This window comes from Pyxicephalus adspersus, chromosome 1 (genome assembly GCF_032062135.1).
Source record: "Pyxicephalus adspersus chromosome 1, UCB_Pads_2.0, whole genome shotgun sequence".
NCBI classification, from domain to species: Eukaryota; Metazoa; Chordata; class Amphibia; order Anura; family Pyxicephalidae; genus Pyxicephalus; species Pyxicephalus adspersus.
The window spans coordinates 91,497,168-91,516,957 of record NC_092858.1 but is presented as its reverse complement, the minus strand read 5'-3'; the positions used below and the strand labels follow the sequence as shown (position 1 = coordinate 91,516,957).

General features: G+C 35.0%; 1 protein-coding gene across 2 annotated transcripts in view; it reads left to right on the top strand.

The window, feature by feature from the left end:
* Window positions 1–19,790, top strand: part of CSMD2 (CUB and Sushi multiple domains 2) — a 576,326-nt gene that overhangs the window by 293,743 nt on the left and 262,793 nt on the right. The window lies entirely within an intron of this gene.

Sequence of the window (19,790 nt, the reverse complement as noted above, 5' to 3'; positions counted from 1 at the left end):
ATGGTATTCAATGAAACACATTCAAAATTTACTGTAAAAGCCGCAATAATAAGGATGGCAAATGTTAGCTTTATTACCAATGTCATTTGATGATGGAACAGATGTTCCTTGATACTTTACTATATTTACTTTCCTGTTTGATGTTTGAAATATCTTAATGTATTTAACAGGATGCTGTGTTTAATTTTGTGAGGATGATTAAACGTATATTGAAATAAGTATTTATCATGCCATGGATTACTGCAGTCTTCCATATTTCTTTGATTACATTTCAATCTCTTCTTAGATACAAAATACATGAAGTTTACCTGGGTGAGCTGCACAATGTTCCTCTTTAAATTTATGTGTGAATGCATAAATTGCAGTCCTTTTACATCCATTGCTTCTCTTTTTTAAAATATGATTTAAAATATATGATATATTATGTTTCTCCCAGTATCTAGTGTATCTAGTGAGTCCTTCCAAATGATATTGACAATCAAACCTTTTGCACCAGTAATGTGCCCTAATGCCAGACTATCAGTCATAGAGCTTCTCTAAGTACCGGTATGTGCTTTTTTTCTGTGGATAGCAAGTACTGCCAAATGCAAATAAGGCTACATCAGGACAGCAGAAGAATATGTGTACCATGGTAAGCACTGCATGCACTGATGGCAACACTAAGGATATGCAATTGCAGTGTTCCTAGTGCCTTTATGTGATCCTGGCAATACGGCAACACATACTGACACTGGCTCAGGCTGCTTTGTAACATGTGGAGTAAGCTCATCCACCTAGCCATTTAATAGTATGTGGAAGTTAAATAAGAACTTTCATATCACTAATAGATATTTTAATGGCTTGTTGACAGTGGTGCATGTAAACCACTGTGGCTGTCTGCTTGACATTAAAGACTACAATATTATATCTCTTGCACTCCCGAGAAAGTGCTAGGAGACTAGCTTAGAAACATGCACCTTTTAGGCAATGGTTGGTTGTCAAGCGCTTCCCAGGATGGGCAATTAAAGAAATGGACTTATAACGTCCATCACAGCCTGTGCCTCAGGTCATATTAATTTTTTTCAGGAAAGAAAAGTACCGTAACTCAAACTAAGTTGTTATGAGAATTTAAACCTTAAAGCATCCTTTTAGCCTGGCTTACATAGAGGTGTTTGGTGAGTGTGCATTACGCACCCCCTACTTTAATCCATGTGTACAGAACCTGTACATAGGCACGGGAGCATATCTTCTTAGGTATGTTTGCACTGCTAAGATAAAACTATATGACAACAATATTATGTAGTCCTATGTTTTTTAATTACATGTTTTCTATATTCTTTTTCCCTCACTTGACTTGTTTAGCCCTAAAATACATCGATGTAGGAAAATGTCTGTGTGAGTAGCTGAATAAGTAAATGTAAGTGGTTCATTGTTATATGACAGAAGTGACTGGCAGTCACATTTCTTTGTGAAGATACAGAAACCCAGCTCACAAAGATATGCTGCGGTTGAAATACTCCTGTCACTCTGTATTTAAGAATGGCTTCTGGATGGTTTGCATATCTATTCTTCACAGGTCAAAGCAGCACAGAAAACTTAGTTGTCCATGTAAACTTAAAGCTTTAAGATAACATTTGTAGAACAGAAGCAATAGCTTGTGAATGATAGATTTAAGGGATTGTTCTTGATCCAATGAATGACACGGATGCATTGTAGATAAGAGGTTATTCAACAGACTGTAATAAATACAGTTTATATGCCAACACCTTGCTACCCCAAAATAACTATATATCCATGTTATCCATGTAAAGTAGCTATTCTCTACGCAATTAAGAACATAATCTCTGCATTATGACTTTCTGGATAATGGAAATGTACTAATGCATTAGTTATTGAGATGTAGTCGTAATGGTTTCATTGCTCAACTCAAACAATGTTATGTAGGTAGGGATTAAGCAAAGATTCTAGTTATACGTTTCTATGTGCTGTCTTTTATGATAAAAATTGACCTAATCTATTACATGAAAAAGAAACGCTGAGCTGAAACGTTAACTTCATGTCAAAGAATTATATTTTTGTACAGCTCTTTAAAGTAGACCAATGAGCAACATCATAAAAGTCTGCATAAGATCCGGTGCCGTTTAAAAAAACACCAATACAGGAGTTTTTGTTTTTCAGTGTCATCCCTGTAATTCTAGCCAGTAGATCAAATAATGTTTAGGTTCCAGGGTGACAACACTTCTTTCTGCAGTGAAATTATGGCAGTCATTTTGTTGATATTTTCAAAAAAATATTCAACAGCTCTTTTTAATTTTGGTAAAAAAGTTTAAACAATATAAAAAAAAGTGGCTACTGTTAGCACCACTTAATAGTTTGTACCAACTCTTATTTTTGCTAAACTGCTTAGTTTCCATGTATATGTGAAAAAGGCAATAGAACTCTCAATAAAATAATCATATACTAGATACTCTCAGTATTATCAGGTATTAACCTCATACTGTTACGCACGGAGAGACAGGACCACTAGGGGGCACTATGGCTTGCATGGAGGTGGTGAGAGCCCTGAGAAGGGCCAAGGCGCAGAGTCTAAACAGTAACCAGGTCATCTCCAGAGCTTCTGATAATGAGGATGTTACGCTGCTGGTTACTGCAAGGTTGCAGTCCTTGGGCACACCGAGGTGGACAAAACATGGTACCAAATCACAAAGCAGAAGGATAGTCAAGGAAGGCCAGGGTCAAGGCAGGCATCAAACAAGAGAGGTCAAGTCACACGCCAGGGGTCAATTGTCAGGGAACCAGGTGACAGACACTAGTTAAACGGGCCACTGCAGGCACAAGGAACACAGGAGACACTGGAAGCAACAGGAGGCACAGGTGACTCAGGGATATTCACAGACAGACAGGAACATTGGAACAGCACAGGGAAGTTGGCTGGGAACCAACAGACTGGACAATGAGGGGTTAACGCAGGAGTTGGACAGAGGAAACACTGAATTAAGCACCAGGTAAACGGGAACTAGGGTCTTGGCACAATGGAGAAACGTTGCACGAACACTGAGTGCAGTGTGTGAGCTAGCTAAATAGCCAGGGCTGGTCAAAAGGCTATTTCCTGATTTGCCAGCAGATTGGACTGAATTGATAAAGCTTGGAAACAGAGGCACGCCCAGCTTCAGAACTGCAAGCATGCACAGGAGAGAGGCATTTGCGCTTTAGTGAGGAAGAGGTAAGTGTGACACATACAAGTATCAGAATACATTATTTGAGGATATGAGCAACATTCTCATATCCTTAAAGTAATAAGACTTTTTCTGGTGGCTTTACCAACAATTAGACATATAGTAAAAAAGAACCCAATGTAGGGGAGTGAAAAGTGATCATTCATATTCATTGCAAATAGTGGTGGTGGGGGGGGGGGGGGCAGAGTTTGAAGTGTTTCACTGTAACAACTGCTTCATTAGGATTTATGGTAATAAATACAGTTTATATGTCATGTGCACCCTTTTTAGCATCTTATTTCCACACATCGAAATTAACAAGTTCTTTTTCTTCCTCAATCTCAGGGTCAGTCACTGCAAGACCCTCAAAAAACAGGACATATGAATCAGTAGGTAAAGAAACTTCCACCAAATCCCACAAGTTAAATATTTTAATTTACCCCACCATATATTGTCAGAATCATAAGTTAAGGTCTTAGAACTAGGTTTAATTGTTTGTCCTACTAATAACCTGGTCAAATTTGAGTTTGTAAAACACGTCAACTTGTTTTCTAGAAATCTACTTTATTGTGCTATGTATGATAAAGAAACCCCAAGCAATAATCAATCCAAAAGTAAAAATGATTTGTTGAATGTTCAAAGATTTACTACAGCTTTTAAATGAAAATGAATATGGTAACACCCGAGAAGGAGTTTTGGATAACTTATCAGATTGTAGCATTTTGTGGACACAATCAAATGATTTTTTAATTAGTTCTGTACCTAAAGGCACTTTTAAATCTATGAATTTTTCAGATTTGCATCAAAATCCAAACATTTCTGCCTTTCTTCATCAAGTTGAACTTTATAGAGCAAAAGGGGAATAGTATAAAGTGATGTAAAATGGATGTTTGCCTTAATTCCTGGTTGGCAGCAGGAAAGGGAATCCCTGCACAAACTTGACAGAGATACAATTTAATGAGCGGGGTTGCAATGTGGGAAGCACATTACTCATATTAGCTGATCAGATTCAAAGTAACTACTATTAGATCAGTAAAAAGACACATTCTGATTGTTTTTTAAAGGTTTTCTGTACCTTGCCTATAGTCTTTGCATTCAGAGCTGGGTGACCTACAAATTTTAATTCTTCAGAAGCATATACAACTGTTTCCCAATATAAATGCATTTTACTGTGCCATTTTGTTTCTCAGTTGTTTAAAATGAGGGTTCCTTTGCCAAATCATAATAAATGTTTCTTGCAAGCACCTGGAAGATTTTACACTTTGATTTCATCCAGGATTACAATGCAGCTTTAACGCCAGACAGTGTGTATATATATATATAGACCTTGACGGATTGTAATTAAGCTGGCTTTTAAAGCACCTTAACAGAAGATTTGTTAATGTTTTACATCTTCATTGGTGTCATTCATTGAAAATTTCAACTAATTAAGTCCGAGGGGATGTAATGATTGATTTGCTGTTTGTTGAAGAGGAGCAGGAATCTGCCAACAGTCACTTTGCTTCTGGCATTTTTCCTCTGGCGACAATATTTTAGGCTTTGTTTTAGCATTTTCAGTTAGAACAGCAAGTGATAAACTGCACTTCTCGTCTGCTTGTCACAGACTTCACAATTGTTGCTCTCTCCAGCACAGTTTATTCTTTAAAAGTAATTCAGAGAGAGAATGTATGGGTCAGAAGGCACAGATTTCTTAGAAATTGATTTTGTGTTGTTTTTAGATTTTTATTTTAATTGCCATGCCACAAATCTCCAAGGATGTGTAAACATTCTGTGTTTAGCAGTCATATATATCTTTGTATATCTATCTCTGTCACAATATCCATGATATCTTCTTTTTGCCTAAAATAGTTAACTTGATATACTTCCATTTAAATATGTTTAAAAAAAAATTTCTATACAAGAAAATGAAACTCAAACTAACTCAAATTCCTGCCTATACTTCAGACTTGCACAGTTTTTTAGCCTTATCTACTGTACTTTTTTTTCAATCATGGAGGCTCAAAATCACTTGAAATCTTTACCAAGGACAGTATGCAGTAGTCCTCCATTGCGAGGACACTGATGGCCTGTCCACAACCCAGAGAGGAGAGCCCAAAATGCAGAGAGAGCAAAGTATAAAGTAAATGAAATTGCCTGGAGGGATATAAGTGATGAATTTGTATCTATCATTGTGGCAATACATTTTTTAAACTAACTGACTTTGGGTATGTGTCAATTCATTGTTTGCAGGACTAGGGTCAACCCACATCTGACCAGTCAACTTATTATTTTTTTTCCATTGGATCAACAACGTTTACAAAAAACTGTAAAGTTTAAGGATTTATCCACCTAAATATAGTTTTTTTGGGTTATTCAAACTAATCATTTTGATTAGGATCACTCCTAATTAAAGAAAGGGCTATGTGGAAATGATTAAAGAAAAGAGAGGATGGGAGGGCCATTATAATGTAGTAATATTGTAATTATATGGATTAACCTAAGATGAGAATGGTGTAGGAAATATAGTAATGTAGGGAAGTTTGCATACTGACATAGAAACTTCTTGTGTAATCTGGATTTATCACTTGAAGAGACTATGTCTGTCTCTACCTGGTAACTTAATGCAGAGTGTAAGGTTGGTTGGATCCTTGGTGGCTTGGTAACAAACCTACGTCCTTAGTGTAGCAGAGGGACCCACATTTAGGACTGCTTCCAGAAAGCCCTAGCAACACAGCATTAAAAAACTTTTTTTTACCCCGCTGTCTGATGAAGTTCCAGGTGACACTAAATGCCTGGTTCTAAATTTGGGCACCTCTGCTACACTAAGCACTTAAGTTTGTTTGCTACAAGCCACTGATTAATCAGTTGTTGATACATTTTATTAACTCAACAAATCAAAATGTGCATTACTAAAGTTATAGTGAAAGTAATAAAATAACTGATGTTATAACAAGAATACAGCTTCAGCACACTGAGCAGCTTAAAGATATCAGTTTTAATTCACATTACAGTAGGGATATCCCAGCAGTAAAGAAGTATGGTTTATCTGCTTGCCTAATGCTTACTGTGTTTTATATAATTGATTAAATATTGAACCAATAAATACATAAATTGTTATAACCATTTTTTTAAATCCCTTATATCTATATATATTTTCAAAAATGTTCCGTTTGCAGTTTGAAAATGCGATTTAACCCCTGGAAAGGTAAATTGCATGCCATCAACATCTCCAGGATGGCTATCTGTTCTGACCAATTTGCCACTAAATGATAACCCAGAACCCTGACCAGAGGCTATGTCATTCTTTAGAGGCCGATGCAAAAACTGTATTCCATGGATAGGCCTTAGGCTTTTTCCTGCTGTGCAGAATGCTAGAATGCTGATGATGCAAACCTCCAAGTCATTGAGCTACAGAACACAGCAAGCATATCACAGACTGTGTGTGACCTCTGCAGATACTATTTATACACAGGCCACCAAGTTCACTAGTTAATGGCATAGTATTAGAAAAATGCCACATTGCTACATACATTCTATTGACAACTCTCAAAAAGGCCAAGTCAACATTTTGAAGTTTCATCTGAACAATAGATGACATTTTATTTAATGAGCAATTAATGCCATAACAATTCCTGAACAATGGAATAGTGTGGTTAGCAATAAAAGAAAGATTCATTCTGTCCTGTGCAGATTGTTGTTTATACCTAGTATAGATACTTGCTAAACATTACAAGCATTAGAAAGAGCAGGGTAACCTTGGTAAAAACAAATGACTATCAGAAACATACCCAGATTCATAGAATTGTGACTGAAAGGTTTTTTAACCCTAAACGGACATCTTTAATAGTTACACAGGTCAGTTTAAATTGATATTGTATGTAATATTGTGCACAGTTTAAAAGATAAATGCATTTTAAGTTCAGATCCTTTATTTGATCTTGCAATCTGTACTAAAAAGTTAATAAAATGTAATACCTTCAGGTATTGAACAGTATGACACACTGCAGCTTTGCAGTATTTATGTGCAGCTTACTATACTGGCAAGAAAGCTGCTTGCAATAAAAGTGAATCTACCAAGAACATTGTTTCCTTAGCACAACAAAATTCTATATACCGTATTTTTCGGACTATAAGACGCTCCGGCCTATAAGACGCACCCAATTTTAAAGGAGAAAAACCTAGCGGTATCGGATGAGTATGATTTTTTTTAATTACCGGTATATTTAACATGTATTCGGTGTATAAGACGCACCCACTTTTCCCCCCCCCAGTTTTGGGGAAGAAAAAGTGCGTCTTATAGTCCGAAAAATACGGTATTCAAATTGAATGTTGTGTCAAGCTAACCAATATCTGCCTACCTATCTCATTATAAGGAGGTAGCAACACCCTCATTAATATAATTGGTGGGGTTCCAGTTGAATGCAAATTTCTGCTAGTTGTGCGATAATCTGAATAACACTCACAGGCAATTTTCATTTACAAACCTGTTACTGGAAAACTTTGGCTCTGGATGAGCATGGCCTTGCAGAATGATCAGGGATCTGTGATAAAATGTGGCAGAAAGTTGATGAGTGGTCCTGGGATTTACCAATGATGCTGAACATGGATTTGGTGGAAAGTCATTTTACTGAAGACAGCCCTGTGTACAGCATTAAAGTATATTCCACAAAACCTGAAGGGCTTCTCTACTTTTACCATTACCCATATTCCTGTTTACATTGAACTTTTTTTTATATATTTCATGGTCAGAACAGAAAACGAATGACACTCAAGATAAATTAACCTTTATCCATGTTTTATGTTAAAACTGTTCTGCACTGTTAGTATATGAGTGAAACCATGCAATTGTTACCTGGTGTATTGCTTAGGACAATGCTATATTGTAAATAAAAGACAAATCAAATATAGTCTGATATTGTACAGCCAGAAAACAAGTGGATTTTAAGATAATACAGGCAGATCATAGTCTTTGTCAAATCCAATGTGTCTCTGTAAACCATTTTACTGTTGTAGGTGAAAATTGAATAAATATGCGGCATAAAATATTAATACCTATGATGTCTTATTTAGGATGCACTCTGCATTTGATGATGATAAACTGAAAAAAGACATTTTCTAGTAATAATTCTTATACAGCTAAGGACTAGCTCCTTCTGTGAATTCCTTGTGCAGAGAAATGTTATAGGTTTATAACAAATTACTCATGCTTTTCTTTATTCTAAAGAAGCCAAGCAGATATCAATGCATTGCGCTTGCCTTTGACTGAGTTTAAAAGGCAGGGGCTAGAAGACTAGACTAGAGTGCTAATTTAAAATCAGTATTTAACTGTATATTTTTACTATATGAATGTTACCCTTTGCATATGAGCTAGAGCAATAAAGTATGCATAAGTGCAAATAGTCCTAAAGTTTAGCTAAGGACCTTTTTAGACAGGGTATTGGAGGGTTTAACCACTGTCAGGTTTTTTGATTATCTATGTAGATTTCCCTTCACTTCCTATCCTGTAGACTCATCAAGACGTAAGAAGATTATTATGTTACAGGAACAAGTGTCCTCAATGCAAGATTTTTGGCACCAGGGACAGCAAGAACAAAAGTCATGATTATCATCATATTCAAATACAAAAAAGTGTTGAACTTTGGGAAAAAATGCACTGCCCATGTATCTATTAAGAAAACCTGTGATATCCTTCATTAATTCATAGTTTACATAGTTTAGTTTATATTAGCATCCTCCTTGCCAAGTGACAAATTTCTTACTAAGTAATTGGCCACTCATGTTTAGTAACTGCCTACTTGGGGGGTTACATGCTTCCCTATTTACACAAGACTTACTTGGTGCTATAGAGAAAGAGACGGATGAGTGAGCAATGTGGACTGAGTTGATGAGCTGATAAGAGACTTTATTCCCCCAAATTCTCTTTAAAAACATAAACATGTTATAATGGAAAATACAACTTTAGACATTATATTTGAGTAGTAGCAGTATGACAAATGTATCTGCTTGCCTACATGTAGGATTTCATAATTGTATTCTATAGAATATAATATATATAGTCATTTCTGAGCATATTTTTATTGAGGAAGAATAACATACACACACACACACAGGTGGCACTGGATATTAACTATAGTACAAATAGGTATTGGGTTTTTTTTGGTACTGGTATCATCTGTAACATCACACAAAACATTTCTTCCCTATTGCCTACCTTGGCGATCTTATATCTGCAGTATTTGTGCATCAAACTTGCTAATTTACCACTTGAAATGGGGAAACAGTTAATAAATTATATTTTTTAGATTTATATAAGTTATATATAGATTTATATATGTTATAAATTAGCTACAAAAAAATTTGCAACATGAGATGGGTATATATTTTTTGAAAAAACAAATATCCAAATGAATCTTTTTCCTTCTTACACATAAGAATATGTTTTTTTTTCTTTTAGCACCTGGTAATCACATAGTACAAAGAATACTTAGAAAGAAAGTAGAACATGCCACATATATACAGTGAATGAAAGAGTAAACAGTGTACTGCCGGGCTCTGGTTCAATTATCTCCTTTATGTTATTTCTTTTCTTTAACATACCAAGCTATTGTTTGTATTAAAACAAATTGAAGTTAAGTGAAGCTAAAAAATGTAATGTGATGCAGTTGTCAGTCAAAAAAATGACCTAACAAAAGTATCTGCTTGCTGTAGATGCTGAAAAATCTCAAAAATATTTGTGGATAAACAGATTCTTATTTTTTAAAAATGAAGAACATAGAATAAACGTAAACCTACCTTTTTTAGTAAGCTTGTACATGGCATAGGAAAGAATAAACAAGGAAAATCTTTGAAAACCTCATAGATACAGAGAACTGAAGTTAAATGCAAATCTTGGATCCACCCCCCTCACTACTCTTTTTTACTTTGTATTGTTTTTACGTTTACGTGTAAGTTCCACTATGTGACAAGTGTACTTAACTTTCCAAATCTAAAAAATGTCTTTTAAATCAACAATACCATGATTTGTAAGGTTTAATATCTGACACTAATATGGCTAATTTATTCAAAAATATATTTTTAAAATTTGAGGTGCTTCAAATATTGTGCAATTTTAGCATAGTGATAATGTTTGGTCAGCTCCCCCTTGCTACCTTAGATGTCCTTTTATCCTCCTCTGTTCCTCTCAGCCTTGTGAACAGTCAGGCATACCAAAAATAAATATACAGCTCACTGGGAACAGGATACATTAATCAAGAGAGGTTTTGTCATCACACAACCCTATATAATTATACTGAAGGAGCGCATGTTGACCAATTATTCACTGCAGTTGGAAGCTGGACATATTAATCTAAAGAGGTTGTGTCATCTATGTTGAATATGTTGACATTTTCTCATTGTGCTTAGGAACTGGACACTGGATGTGTTTGTGCTTCTGTGCTGCCAGGAGACTTCATTATCATTCAATCTCTGCTTTTATTCAGCATTCTCGTTCATTCTTCATATCAGCATTGTATTCCGGAGTTTAGTCTCTACAATAGTTGACACAAATAATTGTAGAGACAAATATATTTACTGCTGTCTGTTAGAGAACTTAAAAGTGTGTGGATTCTGACACTCAGACATGAGTTGGACAACTGCATTAGATTTTCCAATCTATTATGCTATGTTCATACTGGCAGTAAGGTTGCAGTTCGGTTACTCAAAACCCTAAACTGCATCCTCCTAGGGTGCTACATGTAGTGTTTTACCCATGGCCACCCACAGAGAAATAAATAGGGTGGCAATGAGCCATTCCATACTACCCACCGTAAAATATTCAATTTCTTGTGCAGGAGACTGAGCAGCTAGCAAGGTGCCAGCCATTGGGAGCAACACGTAAACTGCTGTTTCAGCAGTAAGTCACAACAAAGCCTTAGATGGTACCAAAATAGCAGACCAATTCTTCTAAAATACATAATGCAGATTTTTTTTCTCCCAAGTCATTGTTATCACATTTGTCAGTCATCTGCCACCAATAATGTTCACTTCCTAACTATTGGATGTTAGGATGGGGCAGTTTTGGAATCTGTTTCTGACCAAGGGTAAACAACTAAATCACCTAAAAAAGTGGTATCTGAGTGAGTCTGATTATCATTGTTTAACCTCCTGAGCGGTAACCCAAAGTGTGACTTGGGGTAGAAAAAAGATGCTCAAAGTGGTAACCCCGAGTCACATTCGGGGTAGCTGAAACTGCCTTACCTGATGCGATGGCATCCTTCTTCACGCTCCCTGTCCTTTCGCATCCTCCGGCCGGCGTCCTCTGCATCCGATGAGTCATTTGGAGTTCCCCGTCGTGTCGGTGTGTGCGGCCGTTGCGTCAGGGGAGGTGCGGGAATTTCAAATCTATTTGTATTTCATTCAATACAAAATAACTGTATTGAATGCAATACAGTGGATTTATATGTGTAAAAGCAGTACATTGTCCTTTGTGAAATTTCATTTTGCAGTATAATATAATATTATGAGTATAATATTTATTTATTTTTTTTAAACAATTTAATAATAGTTTTCATTAATTTTTTTTTTATTTATTTATAATTTTGACATGATTTTGTGTTTCAAACTTTATTATACTCATACTATTTTAATCATACTATTATATTATACTGTAAAATAAATTTTCATGAAAAACAATGTATCGCTTTTAGACATATAAAGACAGAATCATGACATTGGGACATGAATCCTGCTAATGTATCCTGCTAATATGCCATACCATTTCAAACAATCAAATTAGTATAGCAGTAACCTATGAAACATACTTAGAAGAGCACAACTCCTTCGCAGAATAAAAAAAATTAAAAGAATACTTACATGATGAATTCAAAAATTGACAATATCACAAATGCCATCCACACTAAATATTTTACGTATTTATTTACATTTTCAGACACTCCTGATATAGTACATTAACTAATTCAATAGAAGACAATAACTATTATCTCATCATCAACTAGCACGCTTTTACTTGTACTATAGAAGGATCTTTATTTTATTTAATCATTTAAATACTCATGGATGAAGAAGTTATATATGAAAGAATTATCACATAGAGCCAAGTTATTGATTAAAACCTTGTATTAGTCCATGATAATTCTCAATGATCTCTACAGCAATTTACAGTTGTTTTTCCCTAGTCCCTAGCTAGGGTTTTGTTTGATTCTTGTGACTTTTCTTCATTGCTTAACATGAAAAAAGCTAATTAAAACCAAAAAAGATTAATTTACTATTGTTGGGCAACAAATACTCCCAAATTGCATGGTATTTGTTTTGATTTTTTTTTCTATCACAGTGTTATGAATTAAATTTAGTTTTTTTTTTTCTGAAAAGGACTACCAGTAATTTATTTTGCTGTCAATTATATACAACTCTCCAATGCATACTTCTCGTAGAATGTTTTTAAATACAGTTACCCTACTTACTGGATTACAGTTCCCGTGGATTACGGGATCTCCCATGGTATTGTACTTTTGTAAAACAAATTTAATATGGATTAAAATTTAGCAAGAACACTTTGTTATAATTATTTTGCTGTTGTTGGGCAAAAACTATCACACATTTGTGCTTTTTTTTTTTAAGATACGCGTAAATCAATATTTACTTTTATGTTTACCATTGGATAGAGATACTTCTTTCAAGTTTCATTTAAATACAAAAAGATTTTAGCCAAGAGCAATAATTTTAAAATAAACACATTTTAGTTATACCTGATTTCATTAGACCCAATATCTATCATATCCAGTTTGTTAAGGATTATTTTTTAAAAGATAAAAATTATTGTGCCACAAAAATATTGTGTTGCATGACTTTTAGGCTTCATGAAAAAATACTATTTCATCAATTTAACCTTTGAGGAACCCTGAAAATATTTTTCAGGTCTTGGGAAACCTCTACTAAAACTATAGAAGATCAATGGACAATATATCAATTGGTGGCCAGGGGAAAGCATGACTCCTTAGAAATAGCTGTAAAGTGTTTTGATGGCATACCACTGACTCTGAAAGTGGCATTGGCCACAAAACTCTTAAATCATCATCACATGGAAGTTCAATCAGCCTAAGTTTAAGGACTAGCAACTTCTGGAGGATGTCTAGGTAAACCTGGTTGAGGATGGCTAATATAGGATTACAATACTCCCCTTACTATAGCTAATGAAAAACTGTGCTGTCAGCCTAGGACAGAACTACAGGCTATCTCTTTCTTCCCCTCCTCTTCTCCATAACTTAGAAGTGAGGGATTTTGTAATTCTCGGCTGGGAAAAAATGTAACTGATACACAAAGTCAAAATAACACACCTCATTATCTTATCATCTGGCACGTTTTCTTCCAGGAATCAACCTATTTGTACTTACTTGACAGAAATATTAAACACTTTTAATGCTATATAACAATCAAAGACCACATAGGAAAAATTAATGGTTAGGGTTTTTTATACCCTTTTCAAGGAAGTGTAACAGTAGGATTTTCTGTTTCAAAAAGCCATTAATGTAGGATAATAAGCAGGCTTGGAGTTGGCAATACAAGCTTCTTATTTGGGTTATTGGGTTTCAAGAATGTTTCAGATGGTATATATATATAAATAAATAGTATAATATTAAAAAAATTACTACAAATAATTGAATAAAGTGGCCTAGGACCACGGGTATAATTCAAAGCAAACCTTCCTAATGAGTGCCATCTGAAACAGGACATCTCAATATTCTGGCAGATTGATAGTTTAAAAGGATTATTATTAATAATATTTTTTATATTGCATCGTTTACATTTGAACTGTTTTACGCCAGCAATTCAGTTAGAAATTAGTTTAGTGAAACTTAAAATTTAATGCATGTAAATGATAGCCCTACAGCATGAAATGAGTGTCCTGTAGAGATAAATGAAACATTTATTGTCCTATTATTTTAAACACACTCCAGCTACTAAATGATGTTTAAATTAAATATGAATATGACACCCCATAAACTGCCAAACATATAAACCTTCCAGAGTCTGCTCTATTTTATATTTGTTTAATTATTATAAAATAGCCTATAGCTGAACTACATACAAAAAGCTAAGTACACAGCTGCAATTTATGTATGGGTTTTCTTTTACTGACCAAAGGCAATCCTATCAGATAGTACAGCCAGATCTAAGATCTTGACTGCAGCTCCAAACGTGAAGTAGGACCCAGGCAAATCATTAGGTTACTACTTTGTCAATGAAGGAAAAACAGCAAATTAGTTAGTTCATTCTTCTCATATGCACAACACTGTATAATAATTTATGAATGGGCCTAGGCAAAGGCAGCTGCAGAATGAATATTGTAACTGTTACATGATGTATAGCTGATCTGTCCCTTGGTGTTTTTTTTTTTTTGTAACTTGAAGTCAGGTTGTACAAGAATATATCATGCTGTAATATCTAGTAGATCACTGATACACATCAGAAACATTCTGGATATAATGGAACAGCAAGCATCCATACATCCTAGCAAGGGAGTGCAACGCCTAAGGTCTCATGGGCCAAATCAAAGAAGAATTGACAAACTCAAGTCTAAGTAAGTGCTGTAAGGAATTTATTGATTTATACACCATGAAGGTCCTTTATTAGGGACCAACACTTACTGTACCAATTTAACCACTTTCCCCTATGAGACTTGTAATCTTTAGCGAGCAATCATATGGGGCTACCATAAGTATATGCCCTTTGAACTGTGAATCCTAAGCCTACAGCCTTCTTTTTTCCTACTAAACTTCAATATTAGATACTGTAAGTTTGACAATATTTTAAAGGCCAAAAGTATTGTGCTCAACTAATGCCCACAGTGTACACTACTATACAGTCATGTGAAAAAATTAGGACACCCCATTAAATATTCAGTTCTAAATTAAAACATGTTCACATATTGGTCTAATCTTGTTTTTATTTATCTCTGATTAAATTGCGGGTAAACAACAAAAATGAACCTTGATTTACTCATTAAACAAAATATATCATTAAAAATGTGTATTTTAACTGAGGAAAAAGTTAGGACACCCTACCCCTAAAAGCTAATGTTACACCCTTTGGCTGAAATAATTGCAGTGAGATGCTATCTACCAATTTTTGACATGGGTTTGAGGAGAGTTTTCCCCACTCCTCAATGCAGAATTCTTTTAGCTGTGAGATGTTTGAGGCCTTCAGTCTGGCCCTTATTTTCTCTTACATACCTTCCATGCAAGGTAAAGTTGTACAGTCTCTTTCTGATTGTAGAGGCATGAACTTTCACATCAACAGTAGCAAGAGCCTGCTGTAGCTCCTTTGATAACATTTTAGGGTTTTTGGAGACTTCTTCTAACATCTTGCGATCTGCCCCTAAAGTGAACTTGTTTGGACGGACAGACCTGGGCATGTTGGCAGCTGTTTTGAATGTCCTCCACTTGTAGACTATTTTTCGGACAGTGGGATGGCTGATTTCAAATTCCTTTGTAATCTTTTTAAATCCCTTACATGATTTATAAACTGCTACAATCTTCTTTCTGAAGGTCTCAGACAGCTCTTTTGATCGCACCATGGTGTTCACTCCCACCTTAACGGTCAGGTGCACACCAAACTAAATGTCTGAGGTGTAAATAGGGCAAACCTCCTTCAAAATGAGTACAATGTTCTAATCATATAATGTGATATACCTGTGTGTGATTTTAGCCATTTTAAGTAGGAATAAATGTGGGGGTATCCTAATAAATTTTGCACCAGAAATTGCATATGCGTAGAATTATATTTAACAGAAGACATCTTTTCTTCAGTTTTAATTGTTTAGTTATATTAATTGAGTTTCCCAGTATTGTTAAATTTGTGATTAAATATCCATGTGCCCAAGAATGTTACAAAAACACACAGGCCTTCATAGGGTGTCTTAATTTTTCACATGACTGTACTTTTATGGTCATTGGCAGCCCCCTTCTTTACTTTCTTGGGATTCTTCTATTTATAAATATTATTCCATTACTAAAGTAGTAATGCATCTATATGGATTACAAATTACTATCCATCTTTCTTTAACTTTGGTATTTACTATTGCATTTAGCCTCACGGTATATATGTAGCACTTTTACAAAAACATAATAATAGAAATAATTTTTATTTCATTATGTTTTGCATTTTGACGATACCACTAATAAAACTACTATCCTCTGAATTAAAGTAATGGAATGGACTTTAGTTTAGTTTTATGTTATAAAACATACATAACCTATCTGCTATCCCTATGCCATGGGGAAAAATAATAGGTTATATCATTATGGTGTTACTCAATCTTAATGTACATAGGCTGTAAAAAGATGGTGACTTGTGCTCCACTGCCCGTATTGTGGGTGCACTCAGTACACTATGTTGTGTACAGGATAGCGGGAAGGCATTTCACTGTAAATTGTGATTACTGATGACAAGAATGTATCTGCAAATTTGCAGCATCAGCAGGGAACACCTTCCCTCTAGTTTCAGACAGTCTTGGGAAACAACTAAATGTGTATTAAATTGAATTAAGGGAAGCAAGTAAATGCATTTATGTCACTGCTAACTTTAGCAGGAAAAATGGAAGAACGGGTTGCATGTGATTTCCTATTATTGTTCTGCATGTTTAATTAGAAATCCGAACAGATGTGAAAGCTATTTCACAGGGGTCTGGCATTCTCAATGCAATTGGTGCTTTCTCACAATTAATGTTTTGCTCCGCAGACACCATGCAGAATAAGGCTATGCATACATCTGCCGCAGTTGCAGTACATATTTTAGGCTGCTGCAAATTTTTATGTTTCATATCATAGGAGAAGTCCTAATAACTTACCAGTATTGCATAAAAACTTGCACTATTTCTTTAAGTTAAAATTTAGATCATAGTGCATGTATAAAATATTTATATGGTACTTATTTATGCTCCTATGAATAAGCTAAATAGATATGAAATTTATGTTGATTATCTGTGAATTTTTTATTTACAAACTGTGAAAACAATACAGACACACACTGACTCACACCTAACAACATACAGGTCATTCCCACTGTTTTTAAGGTAGAATTTGTAAAATTTGGTACCACACTCTCACTTTCATCCTATACTATTTTATCCAAACCCACAAATTCATTTAAAAAGTTTTTTTTTAGGTACCTAAATGTAATTCAGTACTATGTTAATATATAAAAACACAATTTATTCAAAAAAAATATCTTAAAATCGGCACATTGTACAATCACCTTATAATTCTCAAATTAAATTGAACATAAGCAAAACATTTTTTCCGTTAGCTCAAACAAAATGTTGCTCCGTTCTTGAAACGTTTCACAAAATGAGCGTCATCAGAAGAAAAGTTTAAGGAGACTTTATAATGATTCTGAATCAAATACAACACAATTGATTTACTATATATGCCCAATAGGGTATCCTCAATTGTTCAATTCAGAAACCCATCTGCACTTACAAAATTTCCAAAAATCTTCTTCATATATATTAGATATTTGGCAAGAAAATTTTTAATTTGTGGTCCACAATTTAGGAACCAATCCCAAGCATGGAGTACTGGATACAGTGAAGCAGATGTATAACCCATATTGAGCTGTGGAATTTATTAAACTATTTACCATGGTGTGTTTTAATAACACATACTTATTAGATTCAAAGGAGGTCAGTTATGTTTCTCTCTCAAGGGTGGAACAGTGAATGGAAACATTGTCAACCATTCCCCATCATAATTTGATATAATCCTTATACTGAAAACCAGATTGTTTCTGTTGTTTCATGTAATCTATTTATTCAAACTAGTGTATCAGAATATAATTTCATATTTAATGACACTAATTATTAGTGTCCTTACACATTATTCAATCATTTATTCCATAATCTAGTGCCTTTAACTGGAGAGAACTATCTCCCTTTCATATGTAGGATTACTACTGCAAACTTCAACCATTAAATCACAATATGGAAAAAAATTGGATTTACCCCACTTTTATTCCCAATGGCAATGGTGATCAGCAAAATTAGAGTCAGTGAATCTCCCTGGTGGAACCTGAAAAGCTAACCCTTCAACACTCTATAAAGACCTAAAAAAAAAGATATGTCTTTAGATATACTTTAATACTTCCCTGACTCTTTGTTTTCCAAATGCATTGTTAATTACACAGTTAGTTTGTTTATATTAACAAAGTACACAGATACATTTTTTGAGATTTATAAAAAAAATATACCAACAGAAAAACAATGGTTGCATAATTATAAAATGTATTTTATAACTGTCCTGCAGCCACTTGTTAGTGATTTCCAACCTTTAGGGAGAGGATTTCAGTCTGAGACAAAGTGGTGAGGGAATAATGAGCATCGTATGTGTTCCAGCCTTATGTTGTGGCTGAGAAAGCAGTTCAGAACATTTTCCTAAATAGTCCCTAAGGATAGCAGAGCCCAGACAGCTTCCTAATTATCTAAAGTTTTATCTGCTACCTGCAGAAGGGAGACAATTTGGGAAGATGTGGAATAAAGTAAAATGGAATGGGTGGACGCTCTTTTTCCTTAATGTCTTGTATCGCCCCTCAATTGACATTGTTCCTCCTGTGCAATATATTTCACTTGAATCCTAAAAGTTTCATTCCTTTACAGAGCGTTTTTTTATGGCTTGCTATTGATTTTATTATAGTGCTGCTCATCCTCCAACATTGTTGATCCTGATTTTGTCTTTTTTTTTTTTGCCTTGCCACTGATTCAGTAAATCTGGAACGTTTTAATTTGAATCTGAACTTAAAATGTTAAATAATTTTAAAAAAGGGTGACATAATACAAACTTTTTCTATTTGATGGTTTCATTCAGACTACAGGAACAAAACAAACAAACATTTTAGGATGTCAAAAGAACAGGTAAGGATGTAAACATGCAATGTTGTTTAGGAACCATTAAGTCCAGACTCCATTCCATTACTTGTGTCCACCAGCTTTTACAATACTTCCTTCTAACTGTGGGTAATGCAACAATGAAAGTCTTTGGTTCCTACCCTCATAGTTTGCCCAACACTTACACTCAGGGTTCGTCCTAGTCCTCATTCTATCCTCAGTGGATGTCCTAGTCTTTAGTCTATCCTCAGTGTATACCCTAGACCTCAGTCTATCCCCACTGTATGCCCTTGTTCTCAGTCTATCCCCACTATATGCCCTTGTTCTCAGTGTATCCTCAATGTATGCCCTAGCCTTTAGTCCATCCTCTGTGCATGCCCCAGTCCTCTTTTTTTCCTCGCTGCTTTCCCTAGTACTTTTGTCTATCCTCAGTGTATGCCCAAGTATATGGTCAGTGTATGATCAAGTCCTCTTCCTACCCTCAGTGTATGCCCTAGCCCTTAGTCTATCTTCAGTGTATGTCCTAGTCCTCATTCTATCCTCAATGTATGCCCTAGCCCTCAGTCTATCCTCAGTGTATGCCCTAGTTCTAAATCTATCCTCAGTATATGCCCTAGTTCTCAATCTATCCTCAGTATATGCCTTAGTTCTCAATCTATCCTCAGTATATGCCCTAGTTCTCAATCTATCCTCAGTATATGCCCTAGTTCTCAGTCTATCCTCAGTATTTGCCCTAGTTCTCA